Here is a 19,191-nt window from a genome sequence, read left to right as displayed (position 1 = left end):
CTCTTTTATATCTTCCCCCTCCTCACCCTAAATCTATGCCCTCTAGTTCTGGACTCCCTCACCCCAGGGAAGAGACTTTGTCTATTTATTCTATCCATACCCCCTCATGATTTTATAAACCTCTATAAGGTCATCCCTCAGCCTCTGGTGCTCCAGGGAAAACAGCTCTAGCCTAGACTATTTCCTGCACCTGTTCATGGCATTTTAAACGGTTGTGCATGTGAAACCCCAAAATCTCATTGGACATCCACTAAATTTCACTTTGTGCCCTCTAAAAGGCACCCTTATCTGACCTTTTTCAGTCCGAAATGGGTAACCTTACCCTTATGTTAAAATCCATTTGCCACAGCTTTGCCCATTCATCTCATCTACCAATAACCTGTTGTAATTTTAGGCTGTTGTCAACACTATCTACAAAGTTTTTCTGATGTGGAGGAGCCAGATTTGGACTGGGGTGGACAATGTTAAAAATCACACAACACCAGATCATAGTCCAACAGGTTTTATTTGAAAGACCAGCTTGTCCTTCCAAATAAAACTTTTGGACTCTAACCTGGTGTTGTGTGATTTTTTTTTAAACTTTGTGCAAAGCTTCCCACTTTGTCGTCTGCAACTTTGGATATTTTTATGCCATTATCTAAGTTGTTAATGAATATTGTGAATTCTTTGTGTTTTGATAAGTCCTTTCTTTTAGTTTTATGCTATCCTTTACCTCATTAGATGTACCTGGCTGTTTTGTTTATAAGGTGGAGATTTCCTTTTCTGGTACAAACTGCTTCGGAATAGCATTACAGGTTTGTTTGAACACCCTCCACTGTTGTATTACCGATTAGCAGTACTGTGGATAGTCTCTGCCTCATCCCATTGAAGTCTGCCCTACTTAAACCCAAACTTCTAGTATCCAATCTTTGCTTGTTTCTGATAATGTTACATGAAACTCAATGTTATGATCACTATTTGATAAATGCTCTATGGCCTTGCACCCTACCTATTACTGTAATCTCACAATTCCCTATGACCCTCCTTGGACTCTACTTCTGTCCTCATGAGCATCTCTGATTAGAATCTCTACACAATGGCTGCCAAATGCAAAGACCCCAAACTCTGGAATTCCATTGGAATTGCATTCTTCAGTTCATTGCAATCATACAAATCGATGAACAAGCATCGGTAACGTGATATTGTGGCAACTTGTATTCCAGTGGCAATGCTGTGAAGGGAACTTGTGTTGGCCACTAGGGCCCTGACGGAGCACTTAACAGGAAGAACTGTAAAGTTGAACATGTTCTTCTTATTTCTTCATTTTTCTGCCTTTATATTCTATATTTTGTTTTATTTTTATGTATTAAGATGGCATTGGAGCGTGGTGACAGTGCACAACACTCTTCACTGTATTTTGAAACAGAATACGTGTGATAATAAATTAATCCAATAAATCAAATATTGTGGGTACTTAATTTGAAGACAGGTCTCTCTGTCTTTCTCTCTCTCAAAATATATAATTGTGATGCTATGTAGACATGTCTGACCTGTAGGGCTATTGCATCATTCTGTCCACATACAGATATATGTGGGTCATGATCATGATAGACACAAGATTAACATGTGGCTTTAAGGATACAAGTGTATCACATAGTAATCACTCTTATTCCCCTATCTCTGTCACTTCTTTTAAGGCACTCCATTAAATTTCCCTCTTAAAAAACAAACATGTCCTATCATCCTCTTAATTGGCTGAGTGTCAAATTGTGACTGATGCTGCTCCTGATCTGCACTTTGGGATATTTCACTACAATAAGGGCAGTATATCAATGCAGACTGTTGGCTCTGCTGTATTTTCAGATGGATGTCAAGCTGATGGTGGGAGAGCCAGAATTAATGTCACAATTCCTGGATCCTGGAAATCAAAGCTCACCTTGGTTCCTGACTCTGATTATTAAGCAGCCGTTTTTGCATGAGTTGCTTATATACACGTGTTGGAGGACAACGACTTTGGACTCAGCTGTGACAGACAAAACATGTGAACCCTCTCAAAATTACAAAAAGAGACAAGAATTCTGAGCAAAATTAAGCCTCAGACATGATTTGAGAATTCTCAGGATTTTTCCCGGTCATTCAAAATGACCGATGATCAAGAGAAGGAGTGCAGGTTCATAGCTCCTTGAAAGTGGAGTTGCAGGTAGATAGGATAGAGAAGAAGGCGTTTGATATGCTTTCCTTTATTGGTCAGAGTATTGAGTACAGGAGTTGGGAGGTCATGTTGCAGCTGTACAGGACATTGGTTAGGCCACAGTTGGAACATTGCATGCAATTCTGGTCTCCTTCCTATCGGAAAGATGTTGTGAAACTTGAAAGGGTTCAGAAAAGGTTTACAAGGATATTGTCAGGGTTGGAGGATCTGAGCTACAGAGAGAGGCTAAATGGGCTGGGGCTGTTTTCCCTGGAGCGGAGGCTGAGGGGTGACCTTATAAAGGTTTACAAAATTATGAGGGGCATGGATAGGGTAAATAGACAAAGTCTTTTCCCTGGGGTCGGGGAGTCCAGAACTAGAGGGTATAGGTTTAGGATGAGAGGGGAAAGATATAAAAGAGACCTAAGGGGCAACTTTTTCACGCAGAGGATGGTACGTGTATGGAATGAGCTGCCAGAGGATGTGGTGGAGGTTGGTACAATTGCAACATTTAAGAGGCATTTGGATAGGTATATGAATAGGAAGGATTTGGAGGGATATGGGCCAGGTGTTGGCAGGTGGGACTAGATTGGGTTAGGATATCTGGTCGGCATGGACGAGTTGGACCGAAGGGTCTGTTTCCATGTTGTACATCTCTATGACTCTAGATGCTAGTGGATGTGCCATTGGAGATTTTGACTCTCGACCATGGATTGGGGTTAGATTGCAAATGCTGCACTGAGGGAGAACTACACAGCATCATGGAGAGGTGTGAAGAGAACTGATGGGGGATCAGGGACTGGGCCAACAACAAGGGACATATTTGCAAGGGCATGTTAAGGTTGAGATGGGAGAGGTGGGGGTAGTGTGATATGTGCTGTGTCTGACAGGGTTAGATAACAATGGACCCCTTCAGTTCTGGTGGTGGTGACAGAGTCTAAAACCCTGCACTCTGACATGATATTTCCCATTGCCCATGGCTCAAACATGCCAGTCAATATAACATGAATAATATCCTAGTCTTTGTGCACAGTGCCTGTAACATAAAAGTGTCTGGAAATGAGTTAGAATGTTCAAAGTTCGGGAGACGATTTGTAGCTTGGGTGCTGGTTGTTGTGGTTCTGTTCGCCGAGCTGGGAATTTGTGTTGCAGACATTTCGTCCCCTGTCTAGGTGACATCCTCAGTGCTTGGGAGTCTCCTGTGAAGCGCTTCTGTGATTTTTCCTCCGGCATTTGTAGTGGTTTGAATCTGTCGCTTCCGGTTGTCAGTTCCAGCTGTCTGTTGCAGTGGCCGGTATATTGGGTCCAGATCGATGTGCTTATTGATTGAATCTGTGGATGAGTGCCATGCCTCTAGGAATTCCCTGGCTGTTCTCTGTTTGGCTTGTCCTATAATAGTAGTGTTGTCCCAGTCGAATTCATGTTGCTTGTCATCTGAGTGTGTGGCTACTAAGGATAGCTGGTCATGTCGTTTCGTGGCTAGTTGGTGTTCATGGCTGTCTTCCTGTTTGTCCTATGTAGTGTTTTGTGCAGTCCTTGCATGGGATTTTGTACACTACATTAGCTTTGCTCATGCTGGGTATCGGGTCCTTTGTTCTGGTGAGTTGTTGTCCGAGAGTGGCTGTTGGTTTGTGTGCTGTTATGAGTCCTAGTGGTCGTAGTAGTCTGGCTGTCAGTTCGGAAATCCTCCTGACGTATGGTAGTGTGGCTAGTCCTTTGGGTTGTGGCATGTCCTTGTTCCATTGTCTTTCCCTTCATCATCTGTTGATGAAATTGCGCGGGTATCCGTTTTTGGCGAATATATTGTAGGTGTTCTTCTTCCTCTTTTTGCAGTTCTGGTGTACTGCAGTGTGTTGTGGCCCTTTCGAACAGTGTCTTGATGCAACTTCTTTTGTGAGTGTTGGGGTGGTTGCTTTTGTAGATCAGGACTTGGTCTGTGTGTGTGGCTTTCCTGTATACCTTTGTGGTGAATTCTCCATTCGGTGTTCTCTGTATCATCACGTCTAGGAATGGGAGTTGGTTGTCCTTTTCTTCCTCTCTCTTGAATCTGACTCCTGTGAGTGTGGCGTTGATGATCCGGTGTGTGTTCTCTATTTCTGTGTTTGTAATGATTACATACATGTGGGTGGCACGGTGGCACCGTGGTTAGCACTGCTGCGTCACAGCGTCAGAGACCCCGGTTCAATTCCCGACTCAGGCGACTGACTGTGTGGATTTTGCACATTCTTCCCGTGTCTGCGTGGGTTTCCTCCGGGTGCTCCGGTTTCCTCCCACAGTCCAAAGATGTGCAGGTTAGGTGAATTGGCCATGCTGAATTGCCCGTAGTGTTAGGTAAGGGGTAAATGTAGGGGTATGGGTGGGTTGCGCTTCGGCGAGGCGGTGTGGACTTGTTGGGCCGAAGGGCCTGTTTCCACACTGTAAGTAATCTAATCTAATCTGACCCAGAGTTTGGGTTGAATTTGCGGTAAGACTGTTTGTTCTAATCTTTGCATTACCGCTTCTGCTATGAGTTCAGAGATGGGTTAGAAACCTCTCCCACAGACAGCTCACAGACACGGAAAGAACAATACTGGCCAAGGGACTCAACTACAACCACAGGGACGCCAAGACAGCAGACTTCCTAGCAGCACTAGAATGCACACTCAGGAACAATGGACTGACAGAAGAGACACAAAAAACAGTGAGACAAAGTACCGCTGATAACAAGGAAAAGACAAACACATAACCTCAACACCAAGTAGAGGGAAGCACTAAAATCACTAAGAAACGATAAGAACAATCATACTACCAGCAGACAAAGGCAGAATGACGGTCATCCTGGACAAAGCAAGTACATCCAAAAAGCACAACAACTACTTGCAGATACCAACACCTACCAAAAGAGGGAGTTTGACCCCACCCCACAGCTCACCAATAGGATAAATAACACACTAAGGAATCGACAAAAAAACAGACAGATAACCAGGTCGGACCTACAAAGAATGGAACCTGAAAGCAACAACACCCCCAGATTCTATGGACTACCTAAAGTGCACAAACCAGACTTCCCACTCAGACCCATAGTATCACTACCAGGGACACCATCACACAAACTGCCGAAAGAACTACAGCAGAAACTGAAACACCTGATCAGCGGATCCAGACACTCTATACAGTCAACACAGGAATTCTTGGACATCATCAGAAATATACACATCGACAAGGAGGAAGCCATGGTCTCATTCGATGTAACGGCACTGTTCACCTCTATCGACAAAACCCTAGCCAGAGAAACAATAGCCAACCTGCTGGACATACAGAACAGACAACAGGATGGTGAACCTATCAACAAAGACGGCATACTCAAACTACTGGACTTGTGCCTCACTACACACTTCACATTCAACAACCAAATTTATGAACAAATCAACGGCACACCCATGGGCTCACCCATCTCTGGACTCATAGCAGAAGTGGTAATGCAAAGATTAGAACAAACAGTCTTACCACAAATTCAACCCAAACTCTGGGTCAGATATGTGGATGACATCTTTGTAATCATTAAAAACACAGAAATAGAGAACACACACTGGATCATCAACGTCACACACAGGAATCCGATTCACTAGAGAGGAAGAAAAGGACAACCAACTCCCATTCCTAGATGTGATGGTACAGAGAACACCTAACGGAGAATTCACCACAAAGGTACACAGGAAAGCCACACACACAGACCAAGTCCTGAACAACAAAAGCAACCACCCCAACACACACAAACGAAGCTGCATCAGGACACTATTCAAAAGAGCCACAACACACTGCAGTACACCAGAACTGCAAAAAGAGGAAGAAGAACATCTCTACAATGTATTCGCCAAAAACGGATACCCGCGCAACTTCATCAATAGATGCCTAAGGACATGCCACAACCCAAAGGACTAGCCACAATACCATACGTTAGGAGGATTTCCGAACTGACAGCTAGACTACTGCGACCACTAGGACTCATAACAGCACACAAACCAACAGCCACACTCGGACAACAACTCACCAGGATGAAGGACCCGATACCCAGCATGAGTAAAACCAACGTAGTGTACAAAATCCCATGCAAGGACTGCACAAAACACTACATAGGACAAACAGGAAGACAGCTAACAATCCATATCCATGAACATCAACTAGCCATGAAACGACACGACCAGCTATCCTTAGTAGCCACACACTCAGATGACAAGCAACATGAATTCGACTGGGACAACACTACTATTATAGGACAAGCCAAACAGAGAACAGCCAGGGAATTCCTAGAGGCATGGCACTCATCCACAGATTCAATCAATAAGCACATCGATCTGGACCCAATATACCGACCACTGCAACGGACAGCTGGAACTGACAACCGGAAGCGACAGACTCAAACCACTACAGATGCCGGACAAAAGATCACAGAAGCGCTTCACAGGAGACTCCCAAGCACCGAGGATGTCACCTAGACAGGGGACGAAACATCTGCAACACAAATTCCCAGCTCGGCGAACAGAACCACAACAACAAGTTAGAATGTTCTTAGTGTAAAATTCCCCTTCCCCCACTACGTCCCACCCCCTTCATGGCCTACCAACATTCCCTCTTTGGTTTCTATGACATTTCCTATAATCAGTCATCCCAGTTATGATGAACTTTGCTCCTGCTTGATTGACATCCAGTGCCTTTGCTGTAGGTTCTCCCAGAGAGAGGAGCCACACGCTGAGCTCATCCCAGATGGACAGTCCACATTCTGTACCTGACAAAAGGGCACAGCGTCAGAATGAAACAAAGAGGAAAGTCTTCAGCCAGAGGGTGGTGCATCTGTGAAACACGTTGCTGCAGAAGTTTGTGGGGAGTGTCTTTAAGACAGAGCTAGTTTCTTGATTGGCTAGGTGATCAAAGGTTACAGGGAATGTGGCTGAGAAACATATCAGCCATGATTGAATGGGCCGAATGGCCTAATTCTGTTGCTATATATTATGGCCTCATGAGCGTGTCTCAGACAGATAGGGTGCACTCTGCACCAGAGTGTGTCGCTGACAGACAGTTAGGGTACACTCTGTATCAGAGCTATTCTGTAGAGATGAGCTGCCCCAGATGGCATACCAAACCTTACTCTGTTCTGAATGTTTATTAGAAACCCACCAACTGCTACAGCTACCTAAATGTTCTATCCTCACACTCTGCTTCCTACTTAGACTCAATTCTATTCTTCCAGTTTCTCTGTCGCCTTGCAAATTTTCTCCTGATTCCACCTTCCATAATGATGCCTTCCTTTTCCCTAAACAAAAGGACAGACTACCCCTGCCCCAAACTATAGTTTACACACCTCCAACTGTATCCAACCCATTTCCTACTGTTCAAACTATGCAATTGCCCCTCCCTCCTGGAACAGTGAGAGGGTTTCCTTTGTCTTCACCTTCCAGACCACCAATGTCTATTTTCAACAAGATCATCCTTTCCCTTTTCCCCTCACCTCCAGCCTCCTGGCAGCACCAAACATTTGGGTCCTACCAGCGCCACTCAGCTCCTGACCTTGAGTACAGCCTTGGTCCAATAGAGCTGAATTCCAGAGGTGAGGTAAGAGTGACTGCCTGTGACGTTAAGGCTGCAGTTGACCTAAAGTGTCATCCTTTACCTTAATAAATATTAAAATACACTTCTTTCATCAACGTTTCAGGAAGGCAGATCCAAAGACTTGTGATCCTCTGCTAGAAAAATAATCACATAATTTCAATGATGTCTGATTCTTAAACAAAGAATCCTAGACATAGATTTTCCAACTACCTTGTCAATAACCCTCAGGATTTTATAGGTTTCAATAACGTCATCTCTTTCATATCTAAACTTCATATTTATGCCTATACTGTCCAATATTTCCTCATAAGGCAACCCATTCTTTCCAGATTTTACCTCAGTAAACCTTATCACACCATGTCTAATGCACTTACATACCACAGTACTTCAGATGTGGTCTCACTATAGTCCTGTAAAACGTAAGCATAACTCCCTTACTACTGCATTCATTTCCCTTCAATAACTGATAACATTCCATTAACTTGCCTGGTTACTTGCTGTACCTGCGTACTAACCTGTCATTATTCATGCACAAAGCTGTCCACCTCCCTCTGTATCCCAGAGCTTGGCAATCACTCACCATCTGGCATTTTTATTTTTCCTGCCAAAATGGACAAATCTACATTTTCACTCCATTTATCACACCTTTGCCAGCTCACTTCACATGTCAATATCTTTTTGCAGCCTACTCACGCCTCTTCATAATTTACTTTTTTACTGGGCTTTTTGCAATCAGCAAACTAGACAACCTTACCTTCCTCCCTTCATCTGAGTCTTTCATAGAAGTTGCAAAAGTTTCTGGACCTGGCACCAATCCCTGTTTCACACTACTCATTGTATTCTTGCCAAACTGAAAAAGATCCACTTATTCCTACCCTCTACTTTCTGTTAGCCACCTAATCATTGATCTATGCCAATATATTACCACCTTACACCGAGAGCTTTCATTTTCCTCAATAGCCTTTCATGTTGCATTTTGTCAAATCAATTGTCTTCTAATGGCTTGCTTTACTCTTGCCCAGTCAGGAGAAAGTGAGGTCTGCAGATGCTGGAGATCAGAGCTGAAAATGTGTTGCTGGAAAAGCGCAGGTCAGGCAGCATCCAGGGAACAGGAGAATCGACGTTTCGGGTTCCGGAAGAAGGGTCGATTCTCCTGTTCCCTGGAAGCTGCCTGGCCTGCTGCGCTTTTCCAGCAACACATTTTCAGCTCTTGCCCAGACAGACTTATTTGCAGATCAGAATTAGGCTCAACTGTTTGACCCAAAGACCACCAGCTTGTCAAATCCACACAGGTTAATCAATGAGATTCTTACCTCAATCATCAACCATTGACTCCAGCCGCAGGCAGCACTGTGTCAGAGCTTCAGCTCTTGATGATATATTGAACATTTGCCATCAGGCAACTACACGTAGCACTGAAGCTGATTAGATATCGTTGAGTAATAAGAGCACAATTTGAGACCGTTGATACCGCGGACTTTCAGCTATTCCTATAGAAGGGGATAATTTAATAACTTGTCAATGATAAAAGAAAAATCAACTTGAAACGATCGAACATGCATACATTGATAGTTCAAAGCAACAGCCGCTTAGAATTCTAAAATGGAGTAAATTAAAACTAAACTGAACTCAGTTTTGCTGTTTTTAAAACTACACTAAATTAATTGCCGTCTTCTTAAAACTATGATCAGAAGTTGCATAATCCAGTTGATAAACTGAGTTCATTGAGCAAGTACATTGCTAAGCTCTATCTTGCAATCTTAAGCAAAAAGGTACAAACTCCCACATGCGTGATAATGTTATTTACTGCTGGTCTGTCAACTTCTAATAAAAAATAAACTAGAGATGTCACTGCTTCAGCTGCTTCACAGTTCCAACACACATTCACTACTTTTATGTGAAACGTCAGTCATGAATTTCTTGGCATCATGAAGTTAGGATATTGATGACATGCCCTGAAAGGCTGATGAGACCTTCTGGACAAACTGTAACCTGTGATTGGATTTAAGGCATTCAGTAACCTTAATTTTGAAATGATTTTTAAAGAGCCAAGGGAGATTTTCTTCACAGAGAGCATCAATAATATTCAAGAATTGGGTATTTCATCTCTCTAAATCTGAGATTCCATTGTTTCGGACATTGTTGGCATGCCTTTGTCTTCAATTATTGCGAAGATTTCAACCTACCTATTATTGTCTGTTTTTTCTTTAGCTTCGTCTTGCTAGTGTTAGACCATTGGTTGTGTTTACTGAAATAGAAATGTACAGGAATTTAACATGAAGAATCAATAATCTAATTGAAAAGGTAGAATTTAAAGTCATTAATACTGTCTGTCTTGTAAATTAGGGATATGTAGCTGCATTAACACCCAGTACAATGACAATACTTTAAGCCATCCAATGGAACTTGAAGCAAAACAATTCAACATCTATACCTAGCCTTTAGAATTTATCAAACATTATTTCACTGAAACAGTGCTATCAAGATGATCTGTCAAAACACAAAGGCACAAGCCAGTGTTTAATGAGTTCAGAAGTGATATTTGAGTTAAACAATATTTATAAGAGGTTATAATGGTTTTACAAAAAAACTAATCAGAGCCTACCAAATGGCTACTGAAATATCCGTGCAACCTGAGCAAGAGAAAGATTAAAGACAACGGGCAGTAAGCAGGAGGTGGTCAGGAAACAAGACAGAAGCAGTGCCATGCCATCAAGAATATGCCCGTTGATACTGTGGTCACACTGCTCTATTCCTGAAAAAGCAATGCACGGTGGCACAGTGGTTAGCACTGCTGCCTCACAGCGCCTGAGATCCAGGTTCAATTCCCGCCTCAGGCGACTGACTGTGTGGAGTTTGCATGTTGATACTGTGGTCACACTGCTCTATTCCTGAATAAGCAATGCAGTAAATTAGCTCAAGCCTCTGGTTTCCCTTCCAATTATGTTGCTACATCCTCCATCAGCACAACGTTTTAATACTGGGAGGCTCAGTAACACGGCAACCTTAAGTCTGTGTTCACGCATTAACGTCGCAGAACACAAAAGCTTTAGCAATATTAGCAAAATCTAATACACAACAATGTTAAGTTAATGAAAAAAAGTATGAAATGTTATTCCTGCATATTCCGAGTTGCATGACTCTATAATCCTGTCTTGACTCTACACAGTCCCCACTATTATACCTCCTTTTAATTGCAATTTCATTTGTTGCTCCTTCCAGAATTTAAATTTTTTTAAAAAATATTAGAACACTTAATTTTCTCATTGAATTTGACAATGTGTGAACTCAAGTACCATTCTCGCTGTGGAGTGGAGGCAAACAAGTGAATTTGTCAGCAGCCCCAAACTATGACAGCAAATAAATGAATATATCCAGGATATGAAAGGATTAAAATGTTAGCCATCTTAGTTGTTGATAAACATACAATAAAAATAGATAGTAAAAAAAAAATTACTCTTATCTGGATGCCAAGGTTTCTTTTAATCAAAAGGTTTATGAAACATAATCAGAGGAGGCAAAGTCCTCAGTTACATACCTTTACATCTCTGCAAATTCTGAAGAATATGCGATTCCTTGGGAGTTGCCATCATTTTATACTGCGCTGTGATAATAAGATGGCATTCGATAAGTTGCAAGTCTTAACTTATCAAGAACAAAATTTTTATAATGCAGTTTTGCAAAGGATTATTACTTTATCAAAAGATTCAAAGGTACTAGCTCATATTGCTGTGTTAGTCTACTGAAATGATCAGGTGACTCCTAGTTCTCCACCGAACAATTATGGTACTTCAAGCCTGAGTGGTATTGACTGGCAAGAGAAATACAGACAAGTTAATGGAAATAACGCAAATGTTGTTGAAGTTAAAGCCAGGCATTGCAGGCTGCTACAACAACAACTAGCACATAGCATTAGGTTAAAAGAACCATTCACATTTTAGGCCTAAACTGAAGCATTGGATAAAAATATATTTTCTATAAAAGAGTCAACTTAATCTTCACACATTCATTGCACTGAGGCCAGTTATGTCCAATACCCCAAAATTCAAATATCTCCATCTGGTTAACCATCAGGCCCGCTCCAAAAAGATGCAGTATGGTGGGACACAAAACTTGCGGCTTTATTTGACAAACTCTGCCAAATATCCAGAATGGAGTCACAGTGAGGTGATAGAAACAGGCATCTTTCAAGTTTTATGTGCAGGTTTGGTTCCTTTATTTGAGGAAAGGTGTACTGACTTTGGAGGCAGTTCAAAGGAAGTTTGATCTCAGAGATGAGGTGTTTGTTATATGAAGAGATATTGAACAGTTTAGGCCTATACTCTCCGGAATTTTGAAGACTGAAGGGAGATCAAATTGATGCATTCAAGATGATAAAAAGGTGCGAATAAAATAGAAGTGGAGGGGATGCTTTCTCTTGTGGACCATTCTAGGATGAAGGGTCTTGGGATAAGGAGTTGATGAAGGTAGCGAACCCCAAAAAGTAAAATGTTCTGTTTCAATGGCTTAGCCTAGTATTTAGAGGCAGTGGGAATTCAAAGGTTAAAGGTCACCTATTGGAATGATTCTCTATGTATTCGACCGTATGCCTGCCCAGTGGCAGGCAGAGACCAGAGATTACCACAGGGGTCTGGCTGCCCCTGAACCACCAAAACCATGTGGAGCCACACGTGTGCATTTCACGCCCAGCTCAGAGTGAAGATACTCGCTTTTTGAATAGGACTGGCAGCCCTAATCAGGCATCCCATTAACTACCTCCTGGTTCCATTCATATACTTCCTTGCCAGTGAACAAGAGTATGTAAAGACTAACCACACTACTGATTCTACCCCCTTATCAATTAGCATGAGATTGAGAACAGTACTGTCACAAGGTTCGGTGATTGGTTTAATATTATCACAGGAATCCAGCGATCTCCAGCTATTGAGTGTGAAAAACACATTGTTAACGAGATTTGTATTCCACCCCGTGATGTCAGAAACTTTTCTATCAATTATACTCAAACAATGTATAAAAAACGTTATCAACTTGTAATGTCCAGCGAATGCCTCCTCAAGAAGGCTGCCTGACTCCTTTGGTGGCACTTGGGATCTCTCTCGTGGTTTTCAGAAATGAAGTATCTAGGATCTGAAGCTGGTGTCATCCGAAACTTACTTTAGCGGAGTAGCAAATTTAAAACAGAGTTGAGGAGAAACAACTCTGAGTTGTGAATCTGTGGAATTCATTTCCACGAGGTGAGGTGGATACTGGGTCAGTGAGTACATTTTAAGAGTTAGACAGGGGTTTAATTCATAATGGGTTCAAGGGATACGGAGAGAAAGTAGGAAAATGGGGGTGAGAAGCATATCAGCCATGATCGAATGGTAGAGCAAACCCGATGGGCTGAATGGCCTAATTCTGTTCCCATGTCAAATGAACTTATAGGTTTGCTAGAATCCATTTTTTTTTCTCCATGTTGTAGTATCTCATTCATAACCTAACTTAGTCAGTTTCCATCTTCAGGAATGAAGCCCAAAATTGAGGAGCCCGTTTCCATGCTGAAGGACTCTATGAACTCTATTTTAAAAGTTTTGATCATATGCCTGTAATTTGTTTTAGTCCTGCAAACAGCAATAAAGTGGTGGCATTCATAGCAAAAAGAGTCCCAAACTATCCTTGTCTTGTTTACTAAATGCTGCCTTTCTTTATTGCCCTTACACAAGTAGGGTGCCTAAACATTTCACACAACAGATGAACTACACATCACCTCGTGTTTAGAATAATGCATGATGTGTGGTTTTCTGCAAGCCTGAAGTGAGGATATCCATCTTTCTGGTCTAACTAGAACAACATCCTTGAGTAAACAATGAAGCTTATTACATCACTGCAACAATTTAAAAATTACAGGATTATTAGAAAGGTCGAGCAGCTCACAAACCATCGGTAAATCTCCTACAAGCTTTCTTTACTGTGATCTAGTCCCCATGATACCATTCAGTCAGGTTTTAATCCTTTCAGACAAACACACACACACCCCAATGTTTTTGACAATTGTGCAACTCCAGAATGCCTAACTTTGTATGACCTACTCAGATATTCAATATCTACTTTGAATCTGGACAATAAATGATACGTCCAAACTGTGTTTGCTGTATAGACTGATGGAATAATAAAAACGGATAAAATATCTCATTTCCTTAACATTATTATCCTCAAAATTCACAATTCTAAACCAGGGAAAGAAAAATATGTTGAGACTAGCTTTAAATTACATTAGTTATCTCATTATATTTCATCTGATAAATTCTTCCCAATTACTTAGACATCTTCCCTTTACTGCGTAGAAGTATTTTCCAACCTTGCAGAAAAGCTGCCATTTATCCTGATCTTCCAGTAATTTGATTCTACTACAACTTTAACAAGAGTACTGTCATGATGTTTTGCCAGCCTTGTACCTGCAGATTATGATTTACTGACAAGCTAAACAAGATTTTGAGCTCCCTGTATAATCATTAGTATAAATCTAAATTCTGACTGTACTTTGAGATCGATGGACAGGAACCCTTCATGACCAATGTTAGTTTTGAGACCATACCTTTATTATTTGAATGATTTTCCCCTCAGTTTAATGCTTAGCAATAATGAAAATATTCAAATACTTATTTCAGTGGATTAGAACATTCTCAAATGCAAATGAGTTCTTGTTATATTAAGATGCAGTTTAAAAATGGCATCATTTACCAGCTCAATTTTTATGCCTTAACGATCACAGTCTTATTTTTTTAAAACACTTTTTAATAGATCTGAAAGATCTATACACCAATTTTCACAAATATTATCTTTCACAATAACAGAACAAACAAGTGGCATAAATCTTCAGCTGTGTTTAATAGTCCAGTTCAGTTGTGCTTCTTGTGTATTACAGTCTATCAAATGAATGCATTTGTTAATGAAGTTGAAGATGACTGAGCAGTTCAGATAGAACTCAGATGTTTAGCACTCCAACAACCAAACTTTGCACTCAGTCTGAATCCAACCAATGAAGAATTTGCCACTCAGCTCCTCGAGGTCACACTCATCTCCCTCGAGTTCAACTCATTTGATTATTTTTGAACCAAGCCTGAGAGGAGATCAAGAGCCAATTGATGTTATGGAACCAAAACTGCATCTGCAAGCAGTTATTACTTTTACTTCATTACTGAGTAAATGTCGCATGATAACCATCGACTACAAAATGAAGAAAATATTTTAATTAATGAATCATGACAGTCCAGAGTTATTTTATTAAATTACATTGGGTGACTAATGCAGGTTATTTATTATCAGTTAGACTTATATTGAATATAATCCACTATGTATATGATTTCTGTATAATTTACAGCAAATGATTTATTGAACAATCTTGTTGTGACTCATTTCCATAACTATCATTTGATGATATGCTTGAAACTGGGAAAGAAGCACAAATACTAATGGGCGTAAACATTCTGATCCATCCAACTCAGCCCACACCATTGCCTCACTCTGTATCACAACACATGCGTTTTACTTCACCCAATCAATGTGATCTCCTGGGAGGGTGTAAAAATCAGACTTAAAAGAGAACAGGTCAAATTTGGCAGGAGAAGAATATTGGCAAGTTTCTCTCCAACTCAAAATAATCAAAGCTAGTCCACATCAGTCTGGCCCCATTTCTTTGAAGAACTTAGGTATAGTAACGAGTGATGTCTTCTTCAGAGTCAAAAATCATACAGCACCGTGTTATAGTGCAACAGGTTTTATTTGAAACCACAAGCTTTCGGAGTCCCGCACCTTCGACAGGTAGTCAGTGAGAAAGAATACACTGGAGACAGAATTTAAAAGTGGTCTCTCCAAAGTATTCGCTCTCTGCATATCTGAAGGGACGGGGCTCCAAAAGCTTGGTTTCAAATAAATCTGTTGGACTATAACCTAGTGTCGTGTGATTTTTGCCTTTGTCCACCCCAGTCCAACACCGGCGCCTCCACATTATTCCTCAATCAGACACAAGTCAATTTCTCAGAGAAACTCTGTGAATGTATACCCATGGCACAAGACAACAGCCTGATCTGGACATTGAGTATTCTCTGGGCAAAAAATAACTAACTGATTTCTGTTCTAGATCTGGTCTGAGACAACAAATTTCTGACCTAACTTCTCACAAACCTACTTTATTAGAACAAATTCTCAACTGGTACATGGTATATTCTCTTCATCATCATTTAAGCTCATGTCTGATCAGCCCTCCAGTTACTTCTTGATAGCATACAGTCTTAAGTCTGTTAACCCATCTGGATCAGGTTTTATGTTGAGAATTAGTCTAGTCATTATCCTCTGCACCCTTTTCAAAGCCTCAATATTAGCCATCAAGCAAGAAACCCATAACTGTGCACAGTATTTCAAGTGAGGTCTGACATAGGTCTTGCGAAAGGATAAAATAGTATGCTAAGGCTTGTGTGTAATTGTCTAATGAATGCATTAAGCTGTCCTCATCCACATTAGGGCTGGTAAAATAGGAGAGAAAAGGAAGCATTAACTACGAACTGGAGTATCAAGGGATAAATTAAAGAGCAGGATATCATAGGTGATTATCTTGTGATCATTATCTGAGCCCACACGCAAATTGCCATAAGGATACGCAGATTAAAAAGACAAACATTTGTTGTTGGACGGAGATTCATGTTATAGGACACTGGCACCTGTCTTGGGCAGGGAGTGACTGTACCGATGGCACATGCTGCACCAAAACTGAAACAGGATCAGGATTCTATGATTCCATCATAGGGCTGCTCAAAATCGGGGTTCGGATCCCATGTGGAGTCATGAGCTGAAAGTTTGGGGGCACAAACTCAAAAGTAGCAATGATTGTAAAGAAGGTTTGACTAAATTCTAACAACTATTTCTCACGCTAATAGACAGTCCCCACCTGCACAGGGATCCCCCTTGTTTTTGCAGGTCTCCTTTATCACGCACACTCGGTTCTCAAATAGGGGGGATCATGTCAACTTTCAGGTCTTAAAATGGGGTCAGTGGGAAAAACATTTTGGAAGCACAGTCCTAGCAGAAAGAATAAGAATCAAGAACAGAAGTTGGCCATTCAGCCCTTTGAGTCCAGACATCCAGTTCGATTACAACTAATCTTCTACTACAATCTTCCTGCAGTACCTTTGCGTTTCTCATGTTTGAATGTGTAGAAATCTATCAATTTCAGTCTTGAACTTACTCAATGACTCAGCTTCAACAGCCACCTGGAGGACAGAATTCCAAAGATTTACACAATAGGTGAAGAAACACCATTTCATTTCAGTCCTAAATGGCCTGAACTTTATTCTAAGGCTGTGTCCCTGGATTTGAGACCCTCATTCAGCAGAATTACCCTTCCTGCACATACCCTGTAAAAAAAATTTCTATTTTCAAAGGAGTTCATCTTTTAAACTCCACAGATTAAAGGACCAATTTCCTCATAGGAAAGTTCCTCCATCCCAGGAGTTAGTTTTGTGAACCTTTGTTGCACTCCCTCCATTAACCACACGGTAGTGAATCTGTGCAACTCAATGCTGCAGAAATCTGAGGTGGTCAAATCATTGAGTACATTTAAGACAAATATAGATTGGTAAGGGGATCAAGAATTATGAGGACTAGGCAGAAGAATGGGCTTGAGAAGCATATCAGTCATGATTGAATGGTGAGTTGATTTGCTAGGATGAAAGGCCTGATTCTGCTCCTCTATCTTATCATCTTAGTACAAGTAGTTATTTCTATAGTTCAGAAAACCAAAATTGCACACAATGTACACATTGATCCAACAAACAGGATCAAAGGTGCATTTTAGATTTTAAACTAGCTTTAAAAGGAAGAATCTGATAGAATTAACAGTAAGCAAGGATAAAAGAAGAAGATGGGAGCAAAGATCAGACCATGCTAGCCAATAACAGTAACAAACTTTCAGGGAACAGAAATACATAACACAAAATTAACCTTTAAAATAAAAATGAAGATTGATAAAAACAAATTAAGGAATCTACTTGGCAAAAGACATAACATCTAAAATAAAACGGAAAACTAATTGTGTTAATTTGAAAAGTAGGAAACACATAGCAAGGATAATTGGAAAACAGCTTCCTAACGAATAGGAAAAGCATTTACCAATTTAGGAATGATAAAATGAAGGGTTCACTGGTGTAGCTGTTCAAACAAGTAAATATGACTAACATGGAGATAGAAGCAAATTACAAATACACTGAGATAAAGAATGAGAAGAGACCACATGTTGGTAAATGTGTACAAACCACTCTCACATTGGAAGAATATGAAGCTGAACATATTAAAATAATAAATGATACAGATAATCATAGGAGGGGAACAAAGGTAAGCAAACTAACTTTTTGCGTTGTGGGCAGGGCTCTTTTGGTTCACAGCCAGAACTATTGTTCAATCTAGTTATAAGTTATGAACCTGAGTAATACAGAGAGCAGTGCGACAACAGCAATCACAACATAAATGCTTCACAGATGTACCTCGCGACAAGGGAATAGATTGGGAAAAAAACCCAAAACAGTTAGCAAATAGATCCAGGGAACAGTAACAGGAAAAATATTAAAGTTTGTGAGAAGATTTGTAGCTCGGGTGCTCGTTGCTGTGGTTCTGTTTGCCGAGCGGGAAGTTTTTGTTGCAAACGTTTCGTCCCCTGTCTAGGTGACATCCTCAGTGCTTGGGAGCCTCCTGTGAAGCGCTTTTGCGGTGTTTCCTCCGGCATTTATAGCGGCCTGTCCCTGCCGCTTCCGGTTGTCAACCGGAAGTGGCAGGGACAGGCCGCTATAAATGCCGGAGGAAACACCACAGAAGCGCTTCACAGGAGGCTCCCAAGCACTGAGGATGTCTCCAAGACAGGGGACGAAAAGTTTGCAACAAAAACTTCCAGCTCGCCGATCAGAACCACAGCAGGAAAAATATTAATACAGTAATATTAAAGATGTTTTCAAAAATTGATGAATACAATTTGAAAACCAAGTTCGCAAATATTGAAGAGGTCAGGGTAAAATTGATTAGAAAGAAAAAGACTTGCTAAGTATGTGAACAATAAACATTGCAAAGTTGAGAAAATGAATTCCAGGTTGTTAGGAAAGCTAATAAGAAAAGGCAAACTACTACTTTAGAAAAGGAGAGTAAACATAAACAATATTAGTTGGATTCATACCTCGAGGAAAATGAACAAAGGGATTGGGACAGTCCCTGAGGAAAATCAAAAAAAAAGTCATATCACACCAAAATATTGAATTATATTGTCTATTTGCCATAGACAATTAGGATGCACAGAACATTCAAAGACATAAGGGGGGCTATCCCAACGTTAGGATTGAAAGGAGGATAGGCTAAAAGAGGATAAAATACATACCTAATCTAGATTGATTGTATTTATGTATACTAAAATAAGCACA

At 40.8% G+C, this 19,191-nt stretch overlaps 1 protein-coding gene across 2 annotated transcripts in view; it reads right to left on the bottom strand.

The window, feature by feature from the left end:
• Positions 1–9,958, bottom strand: part of asah2 (N-acylsphingosine amidohydrolase 2) — a 92,987-nt gene extending 83,029 nt beyond the window's left edge. Inside the window, exons 1-2 of one of the 2 annotated variants that reach the window (XM_087999054.1) lie at positions 9,943–9,958; positions 9,070–9,246 (exon numbers count right to left, since the gene is read on the bottom strand). The gene's annotated coding sequence lies outside the window, so the exon portion shown is untranslated. Of the gene's footprint in view, positions 1–9,069; positions 9,399–9,942 lie in introns of those variants that run through there. The other variant, XM_043712370.2, reaches the window with a different exon arrangement.
• Between the last annotated feature and the right edge of the window lie 9,233 nt (positions 9,959–19,191).

The sequence above is a fragment of the Chiloscyllium plagiosum genome, unplaced genomic scaffold (genome assembly GCF_037043375.1).
Source record: "Chiloscyllium plagiosum isolate Xiang-an unplaced genomic scaffold, Cpla_swu_hap1 HiC_scaffold_22, whole genome shotgun sequence".
In the NCBI taxonomy this organism is placed as follows: domain Eukaryota; kingdom Metazoa; phylum Chordata; class Chondrichthyes; order Orectolobiformes; family Hemiscylliidae; genus Chiloscyllium; species Chiloscyllium plagiosum.
Note: the sequence above shows the minus strand (reverse complement) of the source record. Positions and strands in the feature narration are given on the sequence as shown.